The following is a 22,753-nucleotide window of genomic DNA, read 5'->3' on the forward strand; positions in this document are numbered from 1 at the left end:
CTTGCTCAGGCCATTTAAACCCTGCAAGCTTTGTTGCTGTCAGCATTCACTTTTTCAGTTAAAACTAGTCCTTAATGCTGACAAAGCTAAGCTAATGTTGTTTCAAATTTTACAATAGTGCCTCAGACTGTTCCAGTACTGTCTACTCTTGAAGGGGAATATCATGAGGTGGTTCATGAATATAAATATCTTGGTGTCTTGATTGATGCTCCTCACTTTTTTAAACCACACATAGAACAACTATAAACTGGGGTTTTCTTCATAATAAATTGTGTTTTTCTTTTGATGTTTTCTGGCGTAGTAAAAAAGAGATGAGGTTTTTTTTATATGAATGCTTACTCTTCATGTCATCAAATGCTGGATGCGGGTTAATCATTGAGTCTTTTGAGGATCACGACTAACTTTAGAGCCATGATCGATCACTGAGGGAAATTGTAATTACAATTGGATGGCCTTTCTTTCGCTACACATCAGTAGGCAGGATGGGTATTAATACATCTCTTTAGGGTCCTTTCAAAAAACGACTATGCTGTTGATTTACTGTCCATCATACATTTTGTACTCTTTTAATCAACACAGAGCATAGTAGTTTGACCTTATCCATGCGATCAAGACCTGATAAGTTGTTAGCTCCTTGTCATTTTGCCACACTGAGTTGGCGGAAGAAAGCCTTTGTCCACCTTGGCTCCTTGATATGGAATATGCTGCAGAAGGGAATGGAAACCTGAGCTCGAGCTCTTGTCTATAAACCACTTTTTAAAAACTAAGCTGAGAAAAGAGCACAGGAGACTGCAGACAATAATGTGCATTTTGTTTTTCCATAACTGTGTCCCATTTTTAATGTTACTTTTTGTCATAATTTTGTTACTCTAATTGTCGTAAATGTGTCGCCTTCTTGGCCCAGGACTCCTTGAAAAAGACGTTTTATATCTCAATGGGACTCTCCTGGTTAATAAAGGGTTTGGTTAAAGAAAAAATAAATTAAAAAACAGAAACATGGAGTGATAATTAAATGTTTGGACATTTTGAACATTATGTGTTGTAAATTTTTTTTTGCATTTGATCTTTAAAAACTATCTTTAATTTTTGAGATACTGAAATTTTTAATTCTTTGTGCGATACACACACCCCTCCGCAAGTCGGTAACCATCAGAATTAAGAAATCAAAAAACTCGGAGAAACGGTAGTGTCCCCGGTCCCTGCAGAGCGTGTGGCAGGCAAATGAGGCTCAGATCTAGAACGAGCTATGGAAGATTATTGTGTGAATTGTAACATTGACAAAAAAAGAAAGGGGAACATTGTTCCTTATCGCGAGTGACTAAATTCTTTTTGAACGTGCACCCTGTCCTGAGATCAACTCTATCGCTACCCGACTTACAGGAACAATCATGAGGGCCAAGCGTCTACCAGCTACCTCATAGGACGCGGGGGTCAGGAGTTAAAGCACACATACACACACAGAGAACGAAAAATGCAGTGGCAAGCAACCATCAGCTCAGGTGTGGATAGTGACAACAGGAACAGGAGCAGTAGTGAGGAACGGTGGGTACAAAAGTAATGAGTTAGGATTATATATTAAAGCGTACAGCTCTGCGCCTGCCCTTGGCCCGATTTCTTTAGCACCCAAACAAACACATCCATACTCCCCAACAGCACCTGCTAAGCATGTGGCCGGTGAGGGCTTAGCGCATTCGCAAAATGAGTAAAACACCTGCAAATTAAGAGAGAAACATGGTTCATCAGTTTTTGATAACACGCTGAGCTGGCACAATACTATTAAACGGGGTCCACAAACAAATAAAGGCAAACGCGGCTGCAAAAACACAGACCACTTCTTGAAGATTATTTAGTAGGAACAGTTAAACCAGGGCGTGATTAAGTAGTGACAAAATAATGTATTGGTGGCATAATTCTATCAATGTTGGCTCTAAAGATCTCTCTTTGCTTATTTTAACATCCTGACTCATATGATTCCTTAGCTTTTTTTGTTGTTGTTGCTTTCTTTTGTGTGGATATTTTATTATCTAAATAAGCTTCGACTAAATACACACTACTGTAACTGTGAAAGGTTATGTCAGCTGGCTAACTTACTTTACAACTTACCTTAAAAAACTAACCATAGCCTGTGGTTTACTTATTGAAATTAATTAATAAATATATTTATTATATAAAAAAGCAAACAAAAATGGAGCATACCGCGCACAAATTAACCATGGATTTATTTTGCTACTTAATCATAGTTTAACCATGCATTTGTACAACTGTATATACAGATGGTAATCAATATGCCAAAAAAAAGGTTATTTTTCGTTTTGTTGGGGGAAATTCTTGTTTGTAAAGTGAGTATTTGCAGCCTGCTGTTTCTATTTGTTTTAGCTTTGAGCATTTGGAAGTTTGTTTTTGTATTTCGCTAGGTTGCAAGTATTTGCAGCAAGTGTGCTAATCAAAATGATGAAAGAAGTTTCTTAGTACTTGGTGCTTTTCTATTTGAATGTGTTTTGTGAAGTTGCAGTGATGTTGAGCTCTCGGCCACCCGTGCTACCTACGCCCCCTATTTGAAATCTTACGCTCCCTGCGGACATGCAGCAGCCATGGCTTAGCGACGATCGCGCAAACAAGTGAAGATGACACATAAGCATATTGAAACTAAAGCCAACATGGATAAGTTGTGTGAAACAAAGCGAAATCAGCGTTACTCACCTATCAAAAAAGAAACAAAGCAACCTCGGCGTCGATTGAGCCCTTCCCAAACCTTGAGTTTCTCTCCACCACTGGAAAGCCTGCTCTGATATTCACGGGTCTTCTTCTTTTCTTGCATTTCCAGCAGGCTAGGCGGCTTCTATGGCGTGTGCTGCCCTCCTCTGATCTCAATCTTTAGAATTATTTACTGCTTATACTACTCTATATCTTTTTTTATACTCCAATGTATAGATATTCCATCAGTTTTTTCACTTTGTTCCAGCTGTAAATTTAATAAAAAGAACATAATAAATTAAAAACAGTTTCTCCAGTTTCTCTCAATTCCCTGAACAAATTCCTTCTTTGATGAAGTACCTCCTGCATTGTACTAATACATGCATCACTGTTTCCCTTATCTCCACATTCGCAATGTCCATCAGGATGTTTTCCAATCAGAGCCAGCCCACTCCTCAGCCACAATGCCCAAGCCTCATTCTGGTTATAACTACTGCATCTCTTCTCTGACATCTGTAGCGGTTACATCTATCTTTCTCTACCATTCTTTGTACTACATAATAATCTCTCCCATTCCTTTCACACTCCATGACCTTTGCCACATTTCTTTTACTGCCCTATTTATTATTTCTGTGTAATCTGGTGACCCTTTGCAAATTAAGTGTACCCTTTCCTCCTGCACCGCTTTCTTTGCCACCATCTCATCTGCCTCCTCATTACCCTCCACACCCATGTGGCGGAACCCCACAAGAAAACCCACCTCATACCCTGCTTTGTGGATTCTATATAACACCTGCACAAAATTTCCACAAGTACGTCAGGTCTGGACTTAGATTTGCACTCTTTAGTGTAGTAGGGTTGCGAATCACTACATTTGACTGAATATTCCGTTTGTTATCTTCTACCCACCTTACTGCCCATAGCTACTACCAACTCTGCAGTAAATATGACATATGATCAGGAATCCTCCACATCCTTTTTTATATCCTATTTCTTGTATGCTTATACCAAAGCCTTTACCACTTTCAGGATCCTTTGACCCATCGAGTATAAATTTGTAGATGTAAGCCTCCCCACATTTGACACTGCCTGGTTTTAATCTCCTCCACTACAACCTCTGACATCTTTCTTTTATTTGTTTTCAAAAAAAGTATAAATCAACATTGGGATTTGGAATCAACCACAGAGGTACATCTGACCCGACATATTGGTGGGCATACGACCAATTCCATAATACCAATATCACCTGCCATGGATTTGATTGTCTCTGTAAAGTAGGGGTGTCCATGGTTAACCTATTAACCGATTAACTGTTAAAAATTGCGTGGCCAGTGAAACATTTGCTCAGTTAAGGTAAGTCAATGGCGTGCATTGAATTTAGTTGTAATACATTTTTTGCACCACTACTAGAACACTAGAGCTCCCAGACATTTGTAATGTCCACAAAGAAGAGATCATGACCAGTTTTCTAATATGAAGCGGGCAAAGAAAGTACGAAGCGTGGGAGCACTTTAAAATTGAGAGTGGCCGGGGCAAAATGCAGAAATATTGCAATGCAGTGTAGATATGCCTTCAAGTACAACCCAGGGTTGATTATTGATAATTTCACTAAGTTAAGTTTGCATGTAGTAAATTCTAAATCACGTGTGCGCAGGTTGATGACCAGAGATGTTGTCATCCCCAGCGATGACTGCGTGCATGTTGGACCACCATAAGCATCTCGGTTCTTATCTCCAGAAAAAATGGCTGGCAAATGCAAAACTCTGTAGCCTTGCAGCTAATGTTCGTACAATGTACCAAATGTAACAGAAGCCGTTCACGCCAAATTATAGAACCACCGGGCAAGAGGAGGCGGCCGCAGCCCCCAGCACAAAGTGCCAAAGACAGTAGCAGCCACGGCGATGGCACTCATGCTGGCGAAAACTACTTTTCATCAGCCCTCACCAGTTATTGAAACGAAGTCAAAACTTTCTTAGAGACAGTCCCATTGGCCTAGAAATGAGCCCCATGGACTGGTTGAAGCTAAGCATCGATCGATTTCCCAGATTGGCCAACCTTGCTAAACAGTATTTGTGCATACCTGGCACATCTGTACCTTCAGAGAGGGGTGTTTTTTGGCAGCTGGACTTACAGTAAATAGATAGCACCAGTCTTTACTCGATCATGTTGACATGTTAATATTTCTTAATAAAAACTAAGCAATTCGAATACAATGATTTCTGTAGAGCAGCCTGATTGGTGGTGCCTAATTTCGGTAATTTATTCCCTGAAAATGCAGACAAGCATATTTGGTCATTTATTTTTGGGATTTTTGTTAAAAAAAGAAAAATGTGGGTCTATGCTCTTGTGTTTTAATTATTTAAATCAATTTTGTATTTAATTTGCCCTTTGTTGCAGTGTAAGCTATAGGCACAAAACTCACCTTGTTACTACTCTTAATCAAACTTGTGAAGTTTGAGGCAGATTGGACATTGTATGCTTGAGTTACAGTAATGTTTCTATTTCAACTGCATTAATAGCATGCTTTAACACTGAGCGAAGTGTTGCTACAGTAGCATGTTTCAGCATGATTCTAGAATTTTTGCCAGCCTACTTAACACATGTTGATGCTTTTATTATTTTGCAAGGAGTCCATAACAGTGTTAAACACAAGACACTTACTGTTGCCAATAGGTGGCGCCATGACTATAACTGAATACGGGGCATGTTGATGTGTTCAGGACAGGACTTTTGTCAAACGTTTGAAGTTTGGGGCAGATCGGACATTGCTGGCCTGAGTTACAGCAACTTCCTTTTTCACTGCATTAGTAGCAATGCTTTAGCACTTAGCTAAGTGTTGCTAGCATGTTTTAGTATGTTTCTAGCATGTTTCCAGCCTATTTAAAACTTGTTGACACTTTTTAATATGTTCCTCCTAGCAGTTTTAAACTATGTCACTTCCTGTTGCCAGCAGGTGGCGCTATGACTATAAACTGAATTTGGTCATGAGTGTTTGTTCAGGACAGAACACCTATCACACATGTGAAGTTTGGGGGCAGATCTGACATTGCTTGCCTGAGTTACAGCAACCTTCCTGTTTTCATGGCGGAAACATCAAAATTTGTCAGGCCGCCAGGGACACACCCCTTGACAAAATATCAAAACCTTCACAATTTAACATCACAAAGGTCTTATGATGACCCTCACCAAATTTGAAGACAATCCGATTAAAACTGTAGGAGGAGTTCGTCAAAGTACGAGGCATGGAAATGGCAAAAACTGCACAAAAATCGTACAAGAAATTCAAAATAACTTACTTGCTGTTGGGTTTTGGATTTTGTACCAGGGGACTTTTTTGTAGATAATGGTGTGCTACACGTGTGTACCGATTTTCATGCATGTACGTGAAACGTAGCTCGAGGTGCACTCCGTTGAAATTGAATAGGTGGCGCTATCGAGCCATTTTGCCACACCCCAACTTCTGAAAAAGTAATTTCCTGTCGCCAGCAGGTGGTGGTATGATTATAACTGAAATATTGGCCTTAAAATCTGTTGAGACTAGGAATCTTATCAAACATGTGAAGTTTAGGGCAGAACAGACATTTCATGTTTAAGTTAGTTTAAAATAAGTCATTTCCTGTTGCCAGCAGGAGTGGCGCAATAATTATAACTGAAAATTGGCCTTTAGATGTGTTCAGGCCAGGACTCTTATAAAACGTGTGAAATTTGGGGCAGATTGGGCATTGTATGCAAGAGTTACAACAACTTCCTGTTTCATAGTATTAATAGCATCCTTTAGCACATAGTAAGTGTTGCTAGAATGTTTGCGAATATTTCTAGCATGATTAGCACATAATGGCATATTTTTATGGTGTTGCTAATAGTGCATAAAAGTATTAAAACATGTCACTTCCTGTTGCCAGTAGTTGGCGCTATGACTATAACCCGAATAAGGGCATGTTGATGTGTTCCGGACAGGACTCTTGTCAAACGTTCGAAGTTTGGGGCAGATTGATCATTGCTTGCCTGAGTTACAGCAATTTCCTTTTTTACGGCATTAGTAGCATGCTTTAGCACTTAGCTAAGTGCTACTAGCATGTATGAGTATGTTTCTAGCATGTTGCCAGCCTATTTAACACTTGTTGACACTTTTTAATATGTTCCTAGGAGTCCATTACAGTGTTAACCATTTCACTTCCTGTTACAAGCAGGTGGCGCTATGTCTATAACTGAATTTGTGAATGGGTGTTTGTTCAGGGCATAACACCTATCAAACGTATGAAGTTTGGGGCAGATCGGACATTGCTTGCCTGAGTTACAGCAACTTCCTGTTTCACAGGGAAACATCAAACTTTGTCAGGCCGCCAGTGACACACCCCTTGACAAAAACTCAAAACCTTCGCAATTTAACAGCACAAAGGTCTTATGATTATTATGATAGTTTTAAAACAAAGTAATTTCCTGTCGCCAGCAGGTGGCGGTATGATTATAACTGAAATATTGGCCTTAAAATCTGTTGAGACCAGGAATTCTTATCAAACATGTGAAGTTTAGGGCAGATCAGACATTTCATGTTTAAGTTAGTTTAAAATGAGTAATTTCCTGTTGCCAGCAGGTGGCGCTATAATTATAATTGAATATTGGCCTTTAGATGTGTTCAGCCCAGGACTCTTATAAAATGTGTGAAGTTTGGGGCAGATTGGGCATTGTATGCATGAGTTACAACAACTTCCTGTTTCATAGGATTAATAGCATCCTTTAGCACATAGTAAGTGTTGCTAGCATGTTTGGGAATATTTTTGGCATGATTAGCACACAATGGCATATTTTACTGTGTTGCTAATAGTGCATAAGTGTAAAACATGTCACTTCCTGTTGCCAGTAGGTGGCGCTATAACTATAATCAAATATGAGCATGTAGATATCTTCAGGCCAGGACTCTTATCAAACTTTTGAAGTTTGAGGCAGATTGGACATTGTATGCACGAGTTATAGTAATGTTCTGCAACACTGCATTAATAGCATGCTTTAACACTGAGCTAAGTGTTGCTGGCATGTTTTAGCATGCTTCTAGAATTTTGCCAGCCTATTTAACACTTGTTGATGCTTTTTATTATCTTGCAAGCAGTCCATAACAGTGTTCAACATGACACTTCCTGTTGCCAGCAGGTGGCGCTATGACTATAACCGATACGGGCATGTTGATGTGTTCAGGACAGGACTCTTGTCAAATCTGTGTTAAGTTTGGGGCAGATCGGACATTGCTAGCCTGAATTTCAGCAACTTCCTTTTTCACTGCATTAGTAGCACGCTTTAGCATTTAGCTAAGTGCTACTAGCATGTTTTGGTATGTTTTTAACATGTTGCCAGTATATTTAGCACTTCCTGACACTTTTTAATATGTTGCTAGGAGTCCATAACAGTGTTAAACATGACACTTCCTGTTTGCCAGCAGGTGGTGCTATGACTTTAATCGAATACGGGCATGTTGATGTGTTCAGGACAGGACTCTTATCAAACTTGTTCAATTTGGGGCAGATTTGACACTTTATGCATGCATTACAGTAATTTCCTGTTTCACTGCATTAATAGGATGCTTTAGCATTTAGCTAAGTGTTCCTAGCATGTTTTAGTATGTTTCTAGCATGTTGCCGGTGTATTTAGCACTTGCTGACACTTTTTAATATGTTGCTAGGTGTCCATAACAGTGTTACACATGACACTACCTGTTGCCAGCAGGTGGCGCTATGACTTTAACCGAATACGGGAATGTTGATGTTTTCAGGACAGAACACCTATCACACGTGTGAAGTTTGGGGCAGATCGGACATTGCTTGCCTGAGTTACAAAAACTTCCCTTTTCACTGCATTAGTAGCATGCTTTAGCACTTAGCTAAGTGTTGCTAGCATGTATTAGTATGTTTCTAGCATGTTTCCAGCCTATTTAACACTTGTTGACACTTTTTAATATGTTCCTAGAAGTCCATAACAGTTTTAACTATGTCACTTCCTGTTGCCAGCAGGTGGCGCTATGACTATAACTGAATTTTGGTCATGAGTGTTTGTTCAGGACAGAACACCTATCACACATGTGAAGTTTGGGGCAGATCGAACATTGCTTGCCTGAGTTACAGCAACTTCCTGTTTCACGGCGAAACATCAAACTTTGTCAGGCCGCCAGGGACACACCCCTTGACGAAAACTCAAAATCTTCGCAATTTAACGTCACAAAGGTCTTATGATGACCCTCACCAAAATTTGAAGACAATCCGATTAAAACTGTAGGAGGAGTTCGTCAAAGTACGAGGCATGGAAATGGCAAAAACTGCACAAAAGTCCTACATGAAATTCAAAATAACTTACTTCCTATTGGGTTTTGGATTTTGTACCAAGTGACTTTTTTGTAGATAATGGTGTACTACACGTGTGTACCAATTTTCATGCATGTACGTGAAACGTAGCTCGAGGCGCACTCCGTTTAAATTTAATAGGTGGCGCTATCGAGCCATTTTGCCACACCTACTTCTGAAACCTTTATCAGATGTAAATTTTCGCCAGTTCTGATGCGTGTGCAAAGTTTCGTGAGTTTTGGAGCATGTTTAGGCCCTCAAAAATGCGACTCATTGCGGAGAAGAAGAAGAATAATTAAAGCTGCAAGCAGCGATGAAAGGGCCCTCGCACCCGGGCTCACCACCACCCAGTGGCCATAGGAGATCAGCGAACGTTGGACCATATGCTTTTAAAATGGTAAATATTTGTGCCACATTTCCTGCTGCCAACAGGTGGCGCTATGATCATAACTGAATATCGGCATGTAAATGTCTTCAGACCAGGACTTTTACCAAACATGCAAAGTTTCGGGCAGATCAGACATGGCATGTTTAAGTTAGTGTAAAAGAAGTAATTTCCTGTTGCCAGCAGGTGGCACTAAGACTATAAATAAACATTGGCCTAAAGATGAGTTCAGGCCAGGACTCTTATAAAACGTGTGAAGTTTGGGGCAGATTGGGCATTGTATGCAAGAGTTACAATAACATCCTGTTTCATAGTAATAATAGCATCCTTTAGCACATAGTAAGTTTTGCTAACATGTTTGAGAATATTTCTAGCATGATTAGCACACAATGGCATATTTTACGGGGTTCGCTAATAGTGCATAAAAGTATTAAAACATGTCACTTCCTGTTGTCAGTAGGTGGCACTATAACTATAACCAAATATGAGCATGTAGATATCTTCAGGCCAAGACTCTAATCAAACTTGTGAAGCTTGAGGCAGATTGGACATAGTATGCACGAGTTCCAGTAATGTTCTACTTCACTGCATTAATAGCATGCTTTAACACTGAGCTAAGTGATGCTAGCATGTTTAAGCATGCTTCTAGAATTTTTGCCAGCCTATTTAATGTAACACATGTTGATGCTTTTTATTATTTTGCAAGGAGTCCATAAGACTGTTAAACATGCTACTTCCTGTTGCCATCAGGTGGCGCTATGACTATAATCAAATACAGGCATGTTGATGTGTTCAGGACAGGACTCTTGTGAAATGTGTGAAGTTTGGGGCAGATTGATCATTGCTTGCCTGAGATACAGCAATTTCCTTTTTTTACGGCATTAGTAGCATGCTTTAGCACTTAGCTAAGTGCTACTAGCATGTATAAGTATGTTTCTAGCATGTTGCCAGCCTATTTAACACTTGTTGACACTTTTTAATATGTTCCTAGGAGTCCATTACAGTGTTAACCATGTCACTTCCTGTTACAAGCAGGTGGCGCTATGTCTATAACTGAATTTTGGGAATGGGTGTTTGTTCAGGGCATAACACCTATCAAACGTATGAAGTTTGGGGCAGATTGGACATTGCTTGCCTGAGTTACAACAACTTCCTGTTTCATAGGATTAATAGCATGCTTTAGCACTTACTTAATGTTGTTAGCATGTTTGAGAATATTTCTAGCATGTTTAGCACACAATGGCATACTTTTTTGTTTTTGCTAATAGTGCATATCAGTGAAAAACCATGTCACTTCCTGTTGCCAGTAGGTGGCGCTATAGCTATAACCAAATATGAAAATGTAGATGTCTTCATGCCAGGACTCTAATCAAACTTGTGAAGTTTGAGGCAGATTGGACAATGTATGCTTGAGTTACAGTAATGTTCTACTTCACTGCAATTAATAGCATGCTTTAACACTGAGCTAAGTGTTGCTAGCATGTTTTAGCATACTTCTAGAATTTTGCCAGCCTATTTAACACATGTTGATGCTTTTTATTATTTTGCAAGGAGTCCATAACAGTGTTTAACAAGACACTTCCTATTGCCAATAGGTGGCGCCATGACTATAACCGAATACGGGCATGTTGATGTGTTCAGGACAGGACTCTTGTCAAACGTTTGAAGTTTGGGGCAGATCGGACATTGCTGGCCTGAGTTACAGCAACTTCCTTTTTTCACTGCATTAGTAGCATGCTTTAGCACTTAGCTAAGTGTTGCTAGCATGTATAAGTATGTTTCTAGCATGTTTCCAGCCTATTTTTAACACATGTGCCTGACACTTTTTAATATGTTCCTAGGAGTCCATAACAGTTTTAACCATGTCACTTCCTATTGCCAACAGGTGGCGCTATGACTATAACTGAATTTGGTCATGAGTGTTTGTTCAGGACAGAACACCTATCACACATGTGAAGTTTGGGGCAGATCGGACATTGCTTGCCTGAGTTACAGCAACTTCACGGCGAAACATCAAATGTTGTCAGGCCGCCAGGGACACAGCCTTTGACGAAAACTCAAAACCTTCGCAATTTAACATCACAAAGGTCTTATGATGACCCTCACAAAATTTGAAGACAATCCGATTAAAACTGTAGGAGGAGTTCGTCAAAGTACGAGGCATGGAAAATGGCAAAAACTGCACAAAAATCCTACAGGAAATTCAAAATAACTTACTTCCTGTTGGGTTTTGGATTTTGTACCAAGAGACTTTTTTTGTATATAATGGTGTGCTACATGTGTGTACCAATTTTCATGCATGTACGTGAAACGTAGCTCAAGGCGCACACCTCAAAAATTTAATAGGTGCGCTATCGAGCCATTTTGCCACACCCACTTCTGAAACCTGTATCAGATGTAAATTTTCGCCAGTTCTGATGCGTGTGCAAAGTTTAGTGAGTTTTGGAGCATGTTTAGGCCCTCAAAAATGCGACTCATTGCGGAGAAGAAGAAGAAGAAGAAGAAGAAGAATTAAAGCTGCAAGCAGCGATGAACGGGCCCTCGCACCCGGGCTCACCACTACCGGGTGGCTTTTGTAAAACAGAGAACGGCGAGAAATATGCGTTTAATGTGGTAAATATAAGAGGAAAATGTCAAAGTCATTTATATGTGCCAATCTTCCTGCTGCCAGCTGGTGGCGCTATGACTATAACTGGATTTTGTCATGTAGATTTCTTCAGTCCTTTTATCAAGCATATGAAATTTAGTGCAGATTGAACATGGAATGTTTGAGTTAGTATAAAGCATGTTGTGTCCTATTGCCAACAGGTGGCGCTATGATTCCTGAAACATTGGCCTTTAGATATCTTCAGGCCATGACTCTTATCAAATATTTGAAGTTTGGTGCAGATTGTACATTCATGAAGTTAGTGTAAAACAAGCCATTTTTTGCCAGCAGGTGGCGCTATGATTATATAGACCTTCAGATGTGTTCAGGCCAAGACTCTTTTCGAACATGTGAAGTTTGGGGAAGAATGGACATCTTATGCCTGAGTTACAATAACTTCTATTCCCATGGCGAGACATCGAACTTTGTCACGGCGCCATGGCCACACCCTTTAATGAAACCTAAAGATGTTCACAATTTAACATCGCAAAGGCCTTTAGATTAGACTAACCAAAAAAAATTATAAAATGTCATACAATTTCTAGGAGAAGTTTGTTACGGCGTAAATCATGTCACTTCCTGTTGCCAGCAGGTGGCGCTATAGCGATATCTGAATATTTGGCATGTAGATATATTCAGGTCAGGAGTCTTCTCAAACATGTGAAGTTTGGGGCAGATTGGAAATTGTATGTCTGAGTTATAGCAACTTCCTTTCTCATGGCGAAACATCGAAATTTGTAAGGCCGCCACAGACACGCCCTTAAACGAAACCTCAAGATCTTCGCAATTTAACATCGCAAAGGCCTTTAGATTACACTGACCAAGTTTGGTGTTGATCTGAATAAATCTCTAGGAGGAGTTCGTTAAAGTACAACCCCTGAAAATGTCAAAAACGACACAAATTTTGCAGAGAGAAAATTCAAAATAACTGACTTCCTGTTGGGATTCGAATTTCGTACCAAGAGACTTTTTTGTAGGTATTGGTGTGTTACATGTGTGTACCGATTTTTGTACATGTGCGTGAAACGTAGCTCGAGCCGCACTCCGTTGAAAATGTATAGGTGGCGCTATCGAGGCATTTTGCCACACCCAATGGAATATTGGCCTTCAGATTTGTTCAGGCCAGGACACTTATCAAACATGTGAAGTTTGGGCAAGATCGGACATTTTATGCCTGAGTTACAATAACTTTTATTCCCATTGCGAGACATCGAACTTTGTGACCGCGCCATGGACACGCCCTTTAACGAAAACTCAAGATCTTCACAATTTAACATCGCACAGGCCTTTAGAATAGAGTGACTGAAAAAAAAAAATTATGTCATAAAATTCCTTGGGGTAGTTTGTTACAGCGTAAAATATGTCACTTCCTGTTGCCAGTAGGTGGCGCTATGACTATAACTGAATATGGGCATATCAATCTGTTCAGGTCAGGAGTCTTATCAAACATGTGAAGTCTGTGGCAGATTGGACATTGTATGTCTGAGTTATAGCAACTTCATTTTTCATGGCGAATCATCGAAATTCGTCAGGCCGCCACGGACACGCCCTTCAACGAAAACTCAAGATCTTCGCAATTTAACATCGCAAAGGCCTTTAGATTAGGCATACCAAATTTGGTGCTGATCTGAATAAATCTCTAGGAGGAGTTCGTTAAAATACAAGGCATGCAAATGACAAAAATGATGCAAAATTTGCCCATAAAATTAAAAATAACCGACTTCCTGTTGGGTTTCGGATAATGCTCCAAGAGTCTTTTTTGTAGGTACTGATGCTTTACATATGTGTGCCAATTTTCGTGCATGTACGTGAAACACAGCTCGAGGGCTGTTGATTTTTTTACGATAGGTGGCGCTGTCGAGCCATTTTGCCACACCCTCTTCTGAAACCTATATCAGACGTAAATTTTCACCAGGTCTGACGCGTGTGCAAAGTTTCAGGACTTTTCGAGCATGTTTAGGCCCTCAAAACTGCGATTCATTTTGGAGAAGAAGAAGAAGAAGAAGAAGAAGAAGAAGAAGAAGAAGAAGAAGAAGAAGAATAATAATACGAAGCAGCAGATACAAGAGGGTCCTCACACACAGCGGTGCTCGGGCCCTAATTAAAGCTGCAAGCAGCGATGAACGGGCCCTCGCACCCGGGCTCACCACCACCGGGTGGCTTTTGTAAAACAGCGAACGGCGAGAAATATGTGTTTAATGTGGTAAATATAAGAGGAATATGTCAAAGTCATTTATATGTGCCAATCTTCCTGCTGCCAGCTGGTGGCGCTATGACTATAACTGGATTTTGTCATGTAGATCTCTTCAGTCCAGCACTTTTATCAAGCATATGAAATTTAGTGCAGATTGAACATGGAATGTTTGAGTTAGTATAAAGCATGTTGTGTCCTATTGCCAACAGGTGGCGCTATGATTATAACTGAACATTGGCCTTAAGATATCTTCAGGCCATGACTCTTATCAAATATTTGAAGTTTGGTGCAGATTGGACATTGCATGTTTAAGTTAGTGTAAAACAAGCCATTTTCTGTTGTCAGCAGGTGGCGCTATGATTATAGTGGAATAATGACCTTCAGATGTGTTCAGGCCAAGACTCTTTTCGAACATGTGAAGTTTGGGGAAGATCGGACATCTTATGCCTGAGTTACAACAACTTCTATTCCCATGGCGAGAAAACGAACTTTGTCACGGCGCCATGGCCACACCCTTTAATGAAACCTCAAGATGTTCACAATTTAACATTGCAAAGGCCTTTAGATTAGACTGACCAAAAAAAAATTATAAAATGTCATAAAATTTCTAGGAGTTTTTAGTTACGGCGTTAAAACATGTCACTTCCTGTTGCCAGCAGGTGGCGCTATAGCGATAACTGAATATTGGCATGTAGATATATTCAGGTCAGGAGTCTTCTCAAACATGTGAAGTTTGGGGCAGATTGGACATTGTATGTCTGAGTTATAGCAACTTCCTTTCTCATGGCGAAACATCGAAATTTGTAAGGCCGCCACAGACACGCCCTTAAACGAAACCTCAAGATCTTCGCAATTTAACATCGCAAAGGCCTTTAGATTACACTGACAAAGTTTGGTGTTGATCTGAATAAATCTCTAGGAGGAGTTCGTTAAAGTACAACCCCTGAAAATGGCAAAAACGACACAAATTTTGCAGAGAAAATTCAAAATAACTGACTTCCTGTTGGGATTCGAATTTCGTACCAAGAGACTTTTTTGTAGGTATTGGTGTGTTACATGTGTTTACCGATTTTTGTACATGTACGTGAAACGTAGCTCGAGGCGCACTCCGTTGAAAATGTATAGGTGGCGCTATCGAGGCATTTTGCCACACCCAATGGAATATTGGCCTTCAGATGTGTTCAGGCCAGGACTCTTATCAAACATGTGAAGTTTGGGCAAGATCGGACATTTTATGCCTGAGTTACAATAACTTTTATTCCCATGGCGAGACATCGAACTTTGTGACGGCGCCATGGACACGCCCTTTAACGAAAACTCAAGATCTTCACAATTTAACATCGCACAGGCCTTTAGAATAGAGTGACTGAAAAAAAAAAATTTATGTCATAAAATTTCTCGGGGTAGTTTGTTACAGTGTAAAATATGTCACTTCCTGTTGCCAGTAGGTGGCGCTATGACTATAACTGAATATGGGCATATCAATCTGTTCAGGTCATTAGTCTTATCAAACATGTGAAGTTTGTGGCAGATTGGACATTGTATGTCTGAGTTATAGCAACTTCATTTTTCATGGCGAATCATCGAAATTCGTCAGGCCGCCACGGACACGCCCTTCAACGAAAACTCAAGATCTTCGCAATTTAACATCGCAAAGGCCTTTAGATTAGGCATACCAAATTTGGTGTTGATCTGAACAAATCTCTAGGAGGAGTTCGTTAAAATACAAGGCATGCAAATGACAAAAAATGATGCAAAATTTGCTCATAAAATTAAAAATAACCGACTTCCTGTTGGGTTTCGGATATTGCTCCAAGAGTCTTTTTTGTAGGTACTGATGCTTTACATATGTGTGCCAATTTTCGTGCATGTACGTGAAACACAGCTCGAGGGATGTTGATTTATTTTACGATAGGTGGCGCTGTCGAGCCATTTTGCCACACCCTCTTCTGAAACCTATATCAGACGTAAATTTTCCACCAGGTCTGACGCGTGTGCAAAGTTTCAGGACTTTTCGAGCATGTTTAGGCCCTCAAAAATGCGATTCATTTTGGAGAAGAAGAAGAAGAGAATAAGAAGAATAATAAGAATAATTAAAGCAAAGCAGATACAAGAGGGTCCTCACACCATCGGTGCTCGGGCCCTAATTAAAGCTGCAAGCAGCGATGAACGGGCCCTCGCACCCGGGCTCACCACCACCGGGTGGCTTTTGTAAAAAAGCGAACGGCAAGAAATATGCGTTTAATGTGGTAAATATAAGAGGAAATATGTCAAAGTCATTTATATGTGCCAATCTTCCTGCTGCCAGCTGGTGGCGCTATGACTATAACTGGATTTTGTCATGTAGATTTCTTCAGTCCAGCACTTTTATCAAGCATATGAAATTTAGTGCAGATTGAACATGGAATGTTTGAGTTAGTATAAAGCATGTTGTGTCCTATTGCCAAAAGGTGGCGCTATGACTATAACTGGATTTTGGCCTTTAGATATCTTCAGGCCATGACTCTTATCAAATATTTGAAGTTTGGTGCAGATTGGACATTGCATGTTTAAGTTAGTGTAAAATAAGCCATTTTCTGTTGTCAGCAGGTGGCGCTATGATTATAGTCGAATAATGACCTTCAGATGTGTTCAGGACAAGACTCTTTTCGAAAATGTGAAGTTTGGGGAAGATCGGACATCTTATGCCTGAGTTACAACAACTTCTATTCCCATGGCGAGACATCGAACTTTGTCACGGCGCCATGGCCACACCCTTTAATGAAACCTCAAGATGTTCACAATTTAACATCGCAAAGGCCTTTAGACTAGACTGACCAAAAAAAAATTATAAAATGTCATAAAATTTCTAGGAGTAGTTTGTTACGGCGTAAAACATGACACTTCCTGTTGCCAGCAGGTGGCGCTATAGAGATATCTGAATATTGGCATGTAGATATATTCAGGTCAGGAGTCTTCTCAAACATGTGAAGTTTGGGGCAGATTGGACATTGTATGTCTGAGTTATAGCAACTTCCTTTCTCATGGCGAAACATCGAAATTTGTAAGGCCGCCACAGACACGCCCTTAAACGAAACCTCAAGATCTTCGAAATTTAACATCGCAAAGGCCTTTAGATTACACTGACAAAGTTTGGTGTTGATCTGAATAAATCTCTAGGAGGAGTTCGTTAAAGTACAACCCCTGAAAATGGCAAAAACGACACAAATTTTGCAGAGAAAATTCAAAATAACTGACTTCCTGTTGGGATTCGAATTTCTTACCAAGAGACTTTTTTGTAGGTATTGGTGTGTTACATGTGTGTACCGATTTTTGTACATGTACGTGAAACGTAGCTCGAGGCGCACTCCGTTGAAAATTTATAGGTGGCGCTATCGAGGCATTTTGCCACACCCAATGGAATATTGGCCTTCAGATGTGTTCAGGCCAGGACTCTTATCGAACATGTGAAGTTTGGGCAAGATCGGACATTTTATGCCTGAGTTACAATAACTTTTATTCCCATGGCGAGACATCGAACTTTGTGACGGCGCCATGGACACGCCCTTTAACGAAAACTCAAGATCTTCACAATTTAACATCGCACAGGCCTTTAGAATAGAGTGACTGAAAAAAAAAAAATTATGTCATAAAATTTCTCGGGGTAGTTTGTTAAATAGTATAATATGTCACTTCCTGTTGCCAGTAGGTGGCGCTATGACTATAACTGAATATGGGCATATCAATCTGTTCAGGTCAGGAGTCTTATCAAACATGTGAAGTTTGTGGCAGATTGGACATTGTATGTCTGAGTTATAGCAACTTCATTTTTCATGGCGAATCATCGAAATTCGTCAGGCCGCCACGGACACGCCCTTCAACGAAAACTCAAGATCTTCGCAATTTAACATCGCAAAGGCCTCTAGATTAGGCATACCAAATTTGGTGTTGATCTGAATAAATCTCTAGGAGGAGTTCGTTAAAATACAAGGCATGCAAATGACAAAAATGATGCAAAATTTGCTCATAAAATTAAAAATAACCGACTTCCTGTTGGGTTTCGGATATTGCTCCAAGAGTCTTTTTTGTAGGTACTGATGCTTTACATATGTGTGCCAATTTTCGTGCATGTACGTGAAACACAGCTCGAGGGCTGTTTATTTTTTTACGATAGGTGGCGCTGTCGAGCCATTTTGCCACACCCTCTTCTGAAACCTATATCAGACGTAAATTTTCACCAGGTCTGACACGTGTGCAAAGTTTCAGGACTTTTCGAGCATGTTTAGGCCCTCAAAAATGCTGATTCATTTTGGAGAAGAAGAAGAAGAAGAAGAAGAAATATAATACAATAGGGAAGAGAATAATAATAATAAACTGCAAACAAGCAGCAGCGAGGGTCCTCACACCATCGGTGCTCGGGCCCTAATTAAAGCTGCAAGCAGCGATGAACGGGCCCTCGCACCCGGGCCACCGCCAGCGGGTGGCTTTTGTAAAACAGCGAACGGCGAGAAATATGCTTTTAATGTGGTAAATATAAGAGGAATATGTAAAAGTCATTTATATGTGCCAATCTTCCTGCTGCCAGCTGGTGGCGCTATGACTATAACTGGATTTTGTCATGTAGATTTCTTCAGTCCAGCACTTTTATCAAGCATATGAAATTTAGTGCAGATTGAACATGGAATGTTTGAGTTAGTATAAAGCATGTTGTGTCCTATTGCCAACAGGTGGCGCTATGATTATAACTGAACATTTGCCTTTAGATATCTTCAGGCCATGACTCTTTTCAAAAATTTGAAGTTTGGTGCAGATTGGACATTGTATGTTTAAGTTAGTGTAAAACAAGCCATTTTCTGTTGTCAGCAGGTGGCGCTATGATTATAGTGGAATAATGACCTTCAGATGTGTTCAGGCCAAGACTCTTTTCGAACATGTGAAGTTTGGGGGAAGATCAGACATCTTATGCCTGAGTTACAACAACTTCTATTCCCATGGCGAGACATCAAACTTTGTCACGGCGCCATGGCCACACCCTTTAATGAAACCTCAAGATGTTCACAATTTAACATCGCAAAGGCCTTTAGATTAGACTGACCAAAAAAAAAAATAATTATAAAATGTCATAAAATTTCTAGGAGTAGTTTGTTACGGCGTAAAACATGTCACTTCCTGTTGCCAGCAGGTGTCGCTATAGCGATATCTGAATATTGGCATGTAGATATATTCAGGTCAGGAGTCTTCTCAAACATGTGAAGTTTGGGGCAGATTGGACATTGTATGTCTGAATTATAGCAACTTCCTTTCTCATGGCGAAACATCGAAATTTGTAAGGCCGCCACAGACACGCCCTTAAACGAAACCTCAAGATCTTCGCAATTTAACATCGCAAAGGCCTTTAGATTACACTGACAAAGTTTGGTGCTGATCTGAATAAATCTCTAGGAGGAGTTCGTTAAAGTACAACCCCTGAAAATGGCAAAAACGACACAAATTTTGCAGAGAAAATTCAAAATAACTGACTTCCTGTTGGGATTCGAATTTCGTACCAAGAGACTTTTTTGTAGGTATTGGTGTGTTACATGTGTGTACCGATTTTTGTACATGTACGTTAAAACGTAGCTCGAGGCGCACTCCGTTGAAAATGTATAGGTGGCGCTATCGAGGCATTTTGCCACACCCAATGGAATATTGGCCTTCAGATGTGTTCAGGCCAGGACTCTTATCAAACATGTGAAGTTTGGGCAAGATCGGACATTTTATGCCTGAGTTACAATAACTTTTATTCCCATGACGAGACATCGAACTTTGTAACGGCGCCATGGACACGCCCTTTAACGAAAACTCAAGATCTTCACAATTTAACATCGCACAGGCCTTTAGAATAGAGTGACTGAAAAAAAAAAAAATTATGTCATAAAATTTCTCGGGGTAGTTTGTTACAGTGTAAAATATGTCACTTCCTGTTGCCAGTAGGTGGCTCTATGACTATAACTGAATATGGGCATATCAATCTGTTCAGGTCAGGAGTCTTATCAAATATCTGAAGTTTGTGGCAGATTGGACATTGTATGTCTGATTTATAGCAACTTCATTTTTCATGGCGAATCATCGAAATTCCTCAGGCCGCCACGGACACGCCCTTCAACGAAAACTCAAGATCTTCGCAATTTAACATCGCAAAGGCCTTTAGATTAGGCATACCAAATTTGGTGTTGATCTGAATAAATCTCTAGGAGGAGTTCCGTTAAAATACAAGGCATGCAAATGACAAAAATGATGCAAAATTTGCTCATAAAATTAAAAATAACCGACTTCCTGTTGGGTTTCGGATATTGCTCCAAGAGTCTTTTTTTGTAGGTACTGATGCTTTACATATGTGTGCCAATTTTCGTGCATGTACGTGAAACACAGCTCGAGGGCTGTTGATTTTTTTAAGATAGGTGGCGCTGTCGAGACATTTTGCCACACCCTCTTCTGAAACCTATATCAGACGTAAATTTTCACCAGGTCTGACGCGTGTCCAAAGTTTCAGGACTTTTCGAGCATGTTTAGGCCCTCAAAAATGCGATTCATTTTGGAGAGAGAAGAAGAAGAAGAAGAAGAATAAAACAAGAATAATAATCGTGCTCGGGCCCTAGCTGCAAGCAGCGATGAACGGGCCCTCGCACCCGGGCTCACCACCAGCGGGTGGCTTTTGTAAAACAGCGAACGGCGAGAAATATGCGTTTAATGTGGTAAATATAAGAGGAATATGTCAAAGTCATTTATATGTGCCAATCTTCCTGCTGCCAGCTGGTGGCGCTATGACTATAACTGGATTTTGTCATGTATGTAGATTTCTTCAGTCCAGCACTTTTATCAAGCATATGAAATTTAGTGCAGATTGAACATGGAATGTTTGAGTTAGTATAAAGTATTTGGTGTCCTATTGCCAACAGGTGGCGCTATGATTATAACTGAACATGGCCTTTAGATATCTTCAGGCCATGACTCTTATCAAATATTTGAAGTTTGGTGCAGATTGGACATTGCATGTTTAAGTTAGTGTAAAAATAAGCCATTTTCTGTTGCCAGCAGGTGGCGCTATGATTATAGTGGAATAATGACCTTCAGATGTGTTCAGGCCAAGACTCTTTTCGAACATGTGAAGTTTGGGGAAGATCGGACATCTTATGCCTGAGTTACAACAACTTCTATTCCCATGGCGAGACATCCAAAACTTGTCACGGCGCCATGGCCACACCCTTCAATGAAACCTCAAGATGTTCACAATTTAACATCGCAAAGGCCTTTAGATTAGACTGACCAAAAAAATTATAAAATGTCATAAAATTATCTAGGAGTAGTTTGTTACGGCGTAAAACATGTCACTTCCTGTTGCCAGCAGGTGGCGCTATAACGATATCTGAATATTGGCATGTAGATATATTCAGGTCAGGAATCTTCTCAAACATGTGAAGTTTGGGGCATATTGGACATTGTATGTCTGAGTTATAGCAACTTCCTTTCTCATGGCGAAACATCGAAATTTGTAAGGCCGCAACACAGACACGCCCTTAAACGAAACCTCAAGATCTTCGCAATTAAACATCGCAAAGGCCTTTAGATTACACTGACAAAGTTTGGTGTTGATCTGAATAAATCTCTAGGAGGAGTTCGTTAAAGTACAACCCCTGAAAATGGCAAAAAAAAACGACACAAATTTTGCAGAGAAAATTCAAAATAACTGACTTCCTGTTGGGATTCAAATTTCGTACCAAGAGACTTTTTTGTAGGTATTGGTGTGTTAACATGTGTGTACCGATTTTAGTACATGTGCGTGAAACGTAGCTCGAGGCGCACTCCGTTGAAAATGGTATAGGTGGCGCTATCGAGGCATTTTGCCACACCCAATGGAATATTGGCCTTCAGATGGTGTTCAGGCCAGGCCTCTTATCGAACATGTGAAGTTTGGGACAGATCGGACATTTTATGCCTGAAGTTTACAATAACTTTTTATGCCCATGGCGAGACATCGAACTTTGTGACGGCGCCATGGACACCCCCTTTAACGTGAAAACTCAGATCTTCACATTTTAACATCGCACAGGCCTTTAGAATAGAGTGACTGAAAAAAAAAAAAAATTGATGTCATAAAATTTCTCGGGTAGTGTTGTTTACGAGTGTAAAATAATGTCCCACTTCCTGTTTCATCGAAATTCGTCAGGCCGCCACGGACACGCCCTTCAACGAAAACTCAAGATCTTCGCAATTTAACATCGCAAAGACCTTTAGATTAGGCATACCAAATTTGGTGTTGATCTGAATAAATCTCTAGGAGGAGTTCGTTAAAATACAAGGCATGCAAATGACAAAAATGATGCAAAATTTGCTCATAAAATTAAAAATAACCGACTTCCTGTTGGTTTTCGGATATTGCTCCAAGAGTCTTTTTTGTAGGTACTGATGCTTTACATATGTGTGCCAATTTTCGTGCATGTACGTGAAACACAGCTCGAGGGCTGTTGATTTTTTTACGATAGATG

Source organism: Cyprinus carpio, unplaced genomic scaffold (assembly GCF_018340385.1).
Source record: "Cyprinus carpio isolate SPL01 unplaced genomic scaffold, ASM1834038v1 S000006617, whole genome shotgun sequence".
Taxonomy (NCBI): domain Eukaryota; kingdom Metazoa; phylum Chordata; class Actinopteri; order Cypriniformes; family Cyprinidae; genus Cyprinus; species Cyprinus carpio.